Below are 10,424 nucleotides of genomic sequence, written 5' to 3' on the forward strand. Positions count from 1 at the left end.
GCATGTGAAGGGGGACATGGAGAGAGGAATGAGAGATAAAGGGTGGGTAAAAAGAAAGAGGAGGAGGAGGAGGGGAGGGAGGGGGGGGCAGCAACAGGAAGGGGCAGAGCTGAGGGAGAGAGAAAGGGAGCGACAGAGGAGAAGGACAGGAGACAGTAGGTGGGAATGATGGGAAATGAGCGAGGGCGAAGGGGCAGACAGACAGAGAGGCACAGTCAAGGGGAGAGCAGGAGCACGAGGGGAGGAAGAAAAAAAAAGAGAGGAAGAATGGCGAGGGGGGCTTATAGAAAGAGGGAGACACAAAGTAGAGTTAGGAACTTTTTTTTCTTCTCTCTCGCTCTTCCCCTTAACGTGGGGAACTAAGGGAAGGCCGAGAGAGCTGCAGAATGGATGAAGGAGAGAGAGGGAGAGAGAGAGAGAGCGGGGTAAAAGGGGGGATGTTGACAAAGCAGCGAGACTGTGGCGAACAAAGAGAACGTGAAGAGAATGAGTCGGGGGAAACATCAAAGGGATTTTTCAGGCCCGGTTACCGGGACAACAGACATTTGCATGCGATTAGCTTTTTACATCATATTAAGAAGGGTTAGGGTGAGGAGGGGTGGGGGTGAGGAGAGGAGAGGAGGGAGGCAGGGAACTATAGATCATACACACACACACTGTATGAGATAGTGAGAGGGGGAGAAAAAAAAAGAGAAAGGAAAAAGAGGGACGTTGGTCATCTCACGCGGATAAACTGACTTATAGGCAGCCAGCCAAGCGTTCCTTTTGTAAATGAGAGTGCATGTTGGGGGGAGATACAGTAATATGCCAGCACAGACATTTTGGCGAAGGGAGGTCAGAGCAGTCAGTGTTGGGTTTTCTTTCTTTTTTTCTTTTTTTTTTTTTTTTTACTCAGTGTCAAATGTTTTTTCCTGCTTTGAATTCAAGTTTTGACACCAATGATTTAAAGCACACCGGAACCTATCCGCCACCAAAAAGGAGGAACGCAAACAGCCAAACACTGATTTCAGGTCCGCGGGATGATTTTCTTGTGGGCATTTTATTGTCACCGTGTGGCATCCAATTCATCACCTTTTCTTTTTTCTTTATTCCCGCCCACATTCTTCAACGACAACATGCGGTATAATGTGAAAATCGATGAAATTCCATTACAACAAACATAAAATTGTGTTGTCGCCGTTCACGTATCCTGAAATTCGCAGATAACCTGAAGGATGGCGTGTTCTTTTATGTGCTCTTCTTAAGTTGTGCGAATCATTTAAAGAGGGGAAGGGAAAAAAACAACAACATTAGATAAGAACAGAAATGCAAGAAATGTTTTTTATTTTTTCCTGAGCGAGTGAAAATGTCACATTTGGAAGATTTGCGTTTTTCAAGTAATATTTAAACTTTTTTCGGAAATCAGTGCATGAAATTAACATAAAATTTGAAAATACAAATATGTGTATGTGTATATATATGCACACACACACACAGTGTACATAAACACATTCAAAAATGTATGTGTATACATTCAGTATATACACTGGCTGAATCCTCCGCTGACCTGTGAGTTATATTTAATGTACTTGTGTCTAGACACTGTGTTTTCCTGTATATATGTGTGTAGATATAGGCCACACATACACATATACAGGTATGTACGTGCACGGACATACAAACATTTACGCTGTCTAGACATGGGTATATAGAAAAAGTGCCCACACATATAAGTGTGTGTACATACACACACATATATACATCAATGTATATATATACACAATAGACCGTCTAGACTGTAGGTATATATAACATTTAGCCTCATGAGTATCATATATTCAACCCGATTCCACATAAAACGTCCTGTTGTTTGCACACATGCACTGCATACATCACCCCGTCTGTAAACACACACACACACACACACACACACACACACACACACACACACACACACACACACACACACACACACACACACACACACACACACACACACACACACACACACACACCTCACACAACCTTCACTGCAATCATAAAAGCCATTAAACATGTTTCTATGGGCACACACCCTCCGGCATTTTACACATGTAATATTATCCCACCATATCTCTCCTCCACCTCCTCCCTCCTTCATTCCTTCCGTCCCTCCCTCCCTCACTCCTCCTGTCTCTCCATCAATCCATGTCCCTCCCTCCTTCCCTCCCTCTATCCTCTCCACCTCCATCACCATCTCCATTCTTCCCTCCCTCTCTCTCTTTTCTGTCCCTCCATCCATCTTCCTCCCCTCCTCTTAATCTCCACCTCTCCCTCCTTATATTTCTCCTCCCCCTTTTTCCTCCTTCCTTCCCTCCTCCTCTTTCTTTCTCTCTGGCCTCCAGTGTGTGTGTGTGTGTGTGTGTGTGTGTGTGTGTGTGTGTGTGTCTGTGTGTGTGTGTGTGTGTGTGTGTGTGTGTGTGTGAGATGCTTCAGTGCCCTCAGTATTGTGGCTGCATTGTGCCAGTAGGCGTCGCCGCGACAGCCATTGTGATGGGGGGTGAGGGGTGATGGTGTGTGTGTGTGTGTGGGGGGTGGGGGGTGGGGGTGGGGGGGTGTATTACAGTATCAATACCCTGACACTGCGACAAAAAGGACAGCAGCCGTAGCCACATATCACTCCACCTCTGCACTCCTCCGCCTCCTCCTCCTCCTTTACCTCCTTCTCTCCCTCCCTCCTTCCTTGTGACCCCACCTCCTCTTCCTCCCCCCAAATCAATTCCTCCACCCCTTTTTTCAATTGATTTCCCACCATATCTCACTGAATATGTACATATTGATCTCACACCCCCACCCCGCTCACCCCAGTCTCATCCCTCACTCTTTTCTTCTTTCTCTCTTTCCCTTGTTTCTCCTCAAACATCTATCAGATTTCATCCCCTCCATCTCTGCCCCAGCCCCTCCACCCTCGCCCCTTATCTCACTCAATCTCCCCCTCATGCGCTCTCTCTCTCTCTCTCTCCTTCACACACACATACTTTTCTCATCTTTCATTTCATCTCTCCAATTCTTTTCCTTTCTCTGTGCCATCTCTTCTGCCCCCCCCCCAACCCCCCCCCCCCCCCCACACACACACACACACACACACACTCCTTTCTCTATCACACCTCCCTCCTTGTCTCTCTCCCTCACGGCAGTTTTTTTGGGGGGTTTTGTTTTGTTTTCTGTGTGTGTGTGTGTGTGTGCATCTCTGTCTCACTCACTCTCTGCATATTAATTGGTGCATTTCTGCTGCGGCGGAGAAAACAATCAAAGCGTCAGGGGCGGGTGATGATGCCATTGTGGCAGCCGCAAACACGTACACATATGTACCGAGCTCAGGCACACAAACAGACAGGGGCACGGGCACGGGCACGAACACGAACACGAAAACACACACACACACACACACACACACACACACACACACACACACACACACACACACACACACACACACACACACACACACACACACACACACACACACAGATGGAGTACAGTTGCAGGAACATCAGGAGACCAAGCATGCATACATATATGCACTTGTATACACATATATAACCTGCTGACGTGCAAAATGTGCCCGCACACACACACACACACACACACACACACACACACACACACACACACACACACACACACACACACACACACACACACTGATTTACTATGTGCACACACTGAGACAAGCATGCACTGCACATATGCCACAGACTTAGTCAGTCACTCTCAGATACACAATAGCAGGCTTACAATGGCTGATCCAGGAGATATGTTCTGCGTCAGCAAAGACATTTGAATTTCCCAGCCAACATTTACCTTCACACACACACACACACACACACACACACACACACACACACACACACACACACACACACACACACACACACACACACACACACACACACACAGAGGGTGTGTGTGCATACACATCACATTTAGATGCTTAAACCCAGGCCTGTAACCTAGAGGCGTACACACTCATAATTATCTGATTTCTTCTATATGTTGGGGGGAAAACAAACACACTGAAGGAAAGGTTACCTCTGAACATTGTTTATACTAAACCTCCATTGTTAAGGGAAATCAAAACATTTAAAAATAAGACTGAAGTAAATAACACATAAGGATGAAAATTGCTATTCCCAGTGCTAAACAGTCTGATGCACATATTTAACACTGTAACGCCCTTTGATGAAGGCTGAAGGTAAAGATATCTGTCACTGTCATTTGACCTTAACTGTATACTCAACAAGCCAGGCCACAAACTGGCAGAAAAACCAAAGACTGTGTTTTAGGTAGCTTATATTCCAAATGCTGATGCAAACAGGGCAGATAAATGTGAGGGCATAGATTGAGAATTACAAGTCATTACTAATGACCAGTATGCAAGCCAGTGAAATGTAGGTGATCCAATTGAATCTTTAAAAGAAGCTTCACTTGAGTTACTTGTGTCACATTCAGTGAGGCCTGTCTATTTCTTTTTCACCGTTCAGCTCTCAGCACAGCCTATACAATGTCTGATTCATTCATTAACTTCAGCTAAAGTTACAGATTAAAGTAAGTTTATGGGAGAGAGATGAACTACAGACAGCTCTGATATAGGTAACATTTACTTAAGGCTGGTTTTACTGTTAGGAAGACTTCAGGATTATCTGACGCTCCTCAAGTGAGTTTAGTAAAATAGTAACCTTTAACTACTTTTGAAAATGTACTTATATATTGTGTAACAACCTTCCATGTGAAGTCTATTAATTGGTTCAATAAGCACAGCAGGGAGAGATAGCAGCTCTAAAAGTGCTTTTATGTACAAAAGCAAGGGCTATACCTAGCCCACTCAAAAAAACTAGCACTCCTCCTCAATGTTGTGGTTGTTAAATTCTCTACATTGTAAATGAGAGTTGAGAAAACGATGTGTACATATGATCAGGCTTACTTACACACTGTCGCAGCTGTGCTTTTATTGCCATCACTCCCCTTCAGCAACGTTCTCTGTTTTTATACTCAACTGCAGTTTGCTTGAACAAGAATTGGTGTGTTGCGCTCCATCCATCCATCCATCCATCCATCCATCCATCCATCCATCCATCCATCCATCCATCCATCCATCCAGAGTCTGGGATATCCTCACAACTGGATTCCCTGTGAATGAGACATTCCGTTTCAAATCCTCTCAGATTTTGTACAAGATCCTCAAAGTGCAAACAGATAGTCATCATATCCTAGTTGTGCAACCTTTCTTCATGCTGGTATCAGTGCCCCCCCCCCCCCCCCAAAAAAAAAAAGAAAACCCTTGCACATGGTGAGTGTATTCAGCTCTCACTCCTGGTAGGATTAGATGTTTGAACTTTAATTCTCCTTTCAATCTTACACTAGGGGAGAAGCCGTGGACTGAAACAACTGTGAAAAGGGGTCATTTATGACGGAAAGCCCACAGAGAGTAATCATTGTAGATTCATGGCTTGTTCAAGGTTGTTGCTTGAGCTCTAAAGGCTGGCAAAAGGATGTTTGTTTTCTTAACATTGTATAAGCTCTGAAACTGTAAACTAATTGAAATCAGTGAAGAATTTAGTATTGATCTACTGAAGAGGGCAAGGCAAGGCACATTTATTTATAGAGCACCATTCAAACACAATGCCAATCGCAGTGCTTTACAAAGAAATAAAATAAATATATTCATAAAAGAAATACATTAAGGCATCAAGAAATGAAAGAAATACATTTAAGCAAGCAATGAAGAATTTTAATCTCAATCTCCAGGTCTTAAAGTTTTTTACCGAGTGCTTCCACAACCACTGACAGTCACTTTGGGACCACGTAGATCCTTCAGTCAATTTCAATTGAGGGGAAAGTTTGAATAAACATCAATGAGATACAGTAAGGACAGTGTGACATCATGAAGGCCAATCATGGTCCAGTGTGTAGTTTACACAAAATCAATCGACCGACCCACCCACCCACCCACCCATCCATCCATCCATCCATCCATCCATCAATCAATTAACTACAACTAAATATCCAACCACAACCGACCGACCGATCATACACCCACGAACCCACCCAACCAACCAACCAACCAACCAACCAACCAACCAACCAACCAACCAACCAACCAACCAGCAATCCAGCCAGCCATCCATCCAGCCATCCATCCAGCCAGCCATCCAGCCAACTAACCAAGCAAGCAAGCAAGCAAGCAAGCAAGCAAGCAAGCAAGCAAGCAAGCAAGCAAGCAAGCAAGCAACCAAGCAAGCAACCAAGCAACCAACCAGCCAGCCAGCCAGCCAGCCAGCCAACCAAGCAACCAAGCAACCAGCCAGCCAGCCAGCCAGCCAGCCAGCCAGCCAGCCAACCAACCAACCAACCAACCAACCAACCAACCAACCAACCAACCAACCAGGCAGCCAGCCAGCCAGCCAGCCAGCCAGCCAGCCAACCAACCAACCAACCAACCAACCAATCACCCAGCCAGCCAGCCAACCAGTCACTCTCAGACCCACTAACAATCCAACTGACCAACTCACTAGCAGAAATAGCCTCAGATTTAAACTAAAGACATGAGTTCAATTGTGCAACAACTGTTTAAAACATTTCCATGTTTGAGGTTTAAGTTCACACAATGATTGACTTTATTTCCAACCAATAGCAATAGAGTGGGGGACCACTGTGAATCTGCCACCGATGGAAAAATATATATTTTGGAGTGGTCATTAAAGTAAAATGAAATAAAAAGTGAATCAAAACAATTCCAATCACAAAAGAATAGCAGATATGGAAATAGTGTGTGAACTTAAAAGTGAGCATAGGAAGAGAGTAAACGGCAATATTCCCATAGAGGTTATACGTTTTTTTTGTGTGGAGCCGTTCAGCTACAAAAAACTAAAATACATCTCTGATGCATCCCAGCCTGTCAGCCACTGTTGTCACACTAAAACTATTGCTATATCGCAATTAGCTGGAGTCATTGGTAGTTCCTGCATGACCATATAACAAAATGACCTTTATAACTTCATATAACCTCAATCGTATAGAAATAAAAATAGAATAACTACATACAAACTAGCAAAATACCTAATCACCGGACAAAACTCAGATAGATTAGTTGTGGACTCTCCATTGACCTCAGGTGTGACTGTGTGACCTCTAACCAGTCCAAGCTGTCACCTTCTTTTTGCTTGATGGAAGCTGGAAACTGTTCAACCTCCCCTACTTGAATAAAGCTGGTCGGCTTTTAAAAGATGGACGATAATAAAACAACTAGGTCAAAGACAATCAATGCCACGAATATCACAAGAATAGCTTCTTTTAGATCTCCAAATAAGCTTGACTTGCCTGGTCATTCTTTGTTCTCTTTTCCAGCTGAGTATAACTATAGGTACAGGATTTCCAGGCTCATCTGCAGGCCTGCAGATCATCATTCGATTGAGGCCTCCACATGACCGGTTATCAACAGGTCAGGAGGGCTGTTTCTGAAAAAACATAGTGAAAAGTCACTCTGTTCCAATCCTTCTTTGCACGTTGTTGTAGCATTAATGTGGCATGAATGTCTGCAAACATTTCTTTGGGCTAAATTGTGATTTATATTGGTTAAAGCTATACTGTATGCAACATTTCTTAGATTTTGTTGGGGGAAATAACTCTCCTTCCTGTCTTGTTAGCTGATGTATTCAGGCTTGTAGTTTGAACACCATCTGAGCTGACATTTGGGCACAAGAGCACCCTGGACAGCCCAAAATAACCCAGACTAATCAAGTGAATAGAAGGAAACGACGGTTGAGATTATCAGATTATCTTTCAAAAATAAATACGCATTGTTCTGTATGTCCATTTAAGTTAGCAAGCTTGACAATCAATCACTCTATAGGCTGCCATTGTTGTTATTGTCCTTCTACTGGAGCGAGTGCAGAACCACTGTCTACTCTGGCCATGGTGCGCATGCGTCGCTGCAGCGTTTCAAGAAAGCTGCACTTTCCCCCGTGTCCACAGGGGTGGAATTGGTGCATTTTTCCGCATTGGAGCGTTGTTAAAACATTCCTCCTTGGGAGCTGTTTTCAAAAAGTTGCGTTTCAGTGGTAACAATGTTTTCCCTTTTCACTTGAAAATGCCGAGGCCTTCAGAGGAAATGTCGTGTTCTTCCTGCCGCTTATCGGAACGACTCATTTCACCATCTTGTGGTACAAACATGTAAGTTTGTACCACAAGATTTGTACTGCAAGACTAAGCATAGAATCAAGGTGACTTAATTTATACCAGGATGCAATAGTTCTTGTTAAGCTCTTTGACAGCAGGAGAGGACATCTGCAAACATGAAGAAATTTCAAAAGACAGAACAAATGTGCAGAACAGATCTCATTAAAAAAACTAGAAAATGTGAAATATGTTGGGACTGGCTGGTAAAGTTCCTGATTTTGATGCACATATCAGTAGCACTCCAGAAGAACGGTCTCTGAGATGACACCAGGTTAGAGGAAAACAGTGACTTTTCACATTTTACACATTTAGAAACCGTTCACAGTCAAGGAGTTGAACGTGGGCCTGTTGAGGCAGACAGGTCAGTGTGTTTATATTTAGACTTAGATTATTGTGAAACTTTATCAGATTTTTCAGGTGTGTTTCTTCTCCACACGTTGCTATCTCCTCTCACAGTTTTAAATATAAGCATTTGTGGATTTATATTCATATCGAATGCATCTGCATTTAGTTTATCCACATGTATTTTACCAGGAAGTTGCATTGAGATCAAGGTCTATTTTGCAAGGAAGCATCACAGGATTAAGTTGCTAAATCCGATAAAACTTGTTTATGATAAAGCACACTCCAGGTATAATTGAGGCAATTCTGATGAAGAAAGTGTCAATTAAAACAATATTTATTGGTAACTAAAGAGTCTACAGAGCAGATCAGAGTTTATGTCCTGAGACAGGAGGTCACATACCAAATGAGACATAAATGTTGGCGCAATCCATCGCTGACAAAATGAGGATGAGGCTTATTAGATCGATCTGGGTGCAGCATTTGACACCATCCCCCACTCCACCCTCCTCCATAGATTGGGAAACATCAGATGACCTAACACACTTCTGGTACTAGTTTGAATTCATACCTCTCAGGTCACATTCAGTTCAGATCCTAGCCATCTTCTACGCTCTCCTCCGGTGTCCCCCTGAGCTCTGCCCTCGACACTATCCTATTCATTATTGGTCATATTTTTCGTAAAACCTTCCTCGGACCCCACCTCTGGAACTCCCTGGACTCAAATCTCATATTGACACTCATCGAAACAAGTGTATTCATGTTAACAATGTTGGAAATGCCTGAAAGTTTTTTTTATTTTTTTATAGCTATAAATATATAGCTATATATAGAATATATATATATATATATATATATATATATATATATATATATATATATATATATATATATATATATATATATTTTCTTTCTTACTTGTTTTTAACTGTATTTTGACATGTCCTTTTGGTACAGTGACCTTGGATGTCCTGATGACTATTATGCGTTATTACGATTATAAAAGTAGTTGGGTTGGATCTGTGCACTTGCCACTTTGAAATAAGTCAAACTTCTTTCTACTTTTGACTGCATGGGGCTTCACTTGAAGCGTGGTTTCCCATGTGACTTCACTTCCACTGGGGACCCCTTGGAGACCTCCCGAGGGACTCCTATTTGTCACAGAGCCTTACGTTGGGAACTCAGGACCCAGTTCCCATCCTGACCATGGCCATGCGCTTCCGGGTGGCACGCACATACACACCCCCACATCAGCCATCCAGGCAGCCTCTTGCCCCACTGTCACCACTTTAATCGCACTTCAATTGGCATGAAACTTTCTTCTTCCAATTCTTCTCTTTCTCCCCCCCCCCCCTAAAAAAAATGTCTTTTTAACTGTCAGCTCCCCGCCACCCCAGATGCCATATTTAGGATACAAATGTGAAGAGATGACAGCGTTGTAAAATGGTGCCCGTGCTGAGATTATAATTAACATTTCCAACCTACATCACTCTCCCTCCCACTTCTCCTTTGCTTTCTCCTCTATTCACTCACTCCTGTACAATAAATGGGGGGGAAAAGGCAAGAAGAAAGGGAGAGAAGGGAAAGAAGAGGGAGATGGAGGAGGAGAAGGAGGAGGAGAGAGGGAGAGAGAGAGAGAGAGAGAGAGAGAGAGAGAGAGAGAAGAGGGTGACCAAACGGAGGGAGGAGGGAGGGGGAAACGGCGTATGCTTGTATACAACCCTGATTTCCATTTTTTTCCCAACTCGTAATGTATTTAATTCAAGTGAAACGTAATCATGACGTGTCGTGTCATTAATCTCCTCGCCGCCTCTCCCGTAAGTACACTGAGTCTTTACTTTCAACATATATCCCATATCTTCATTTATCTACTTATATTTCTGGCC

The sequence above is a fragment of the Lipophrys pholis genome (genome assembly GCF_963383615.2).
Source record: "Lipophrys pholis genome assembly, chromosome: 18".
NCBI classification, from domain to species: domain Eukaryota; kingdom Metazoa; phylum Chordata; class Actinopteri; order Blenniiformes; family Blenniidae; genus Lipophrys; species Lipophrys pholis.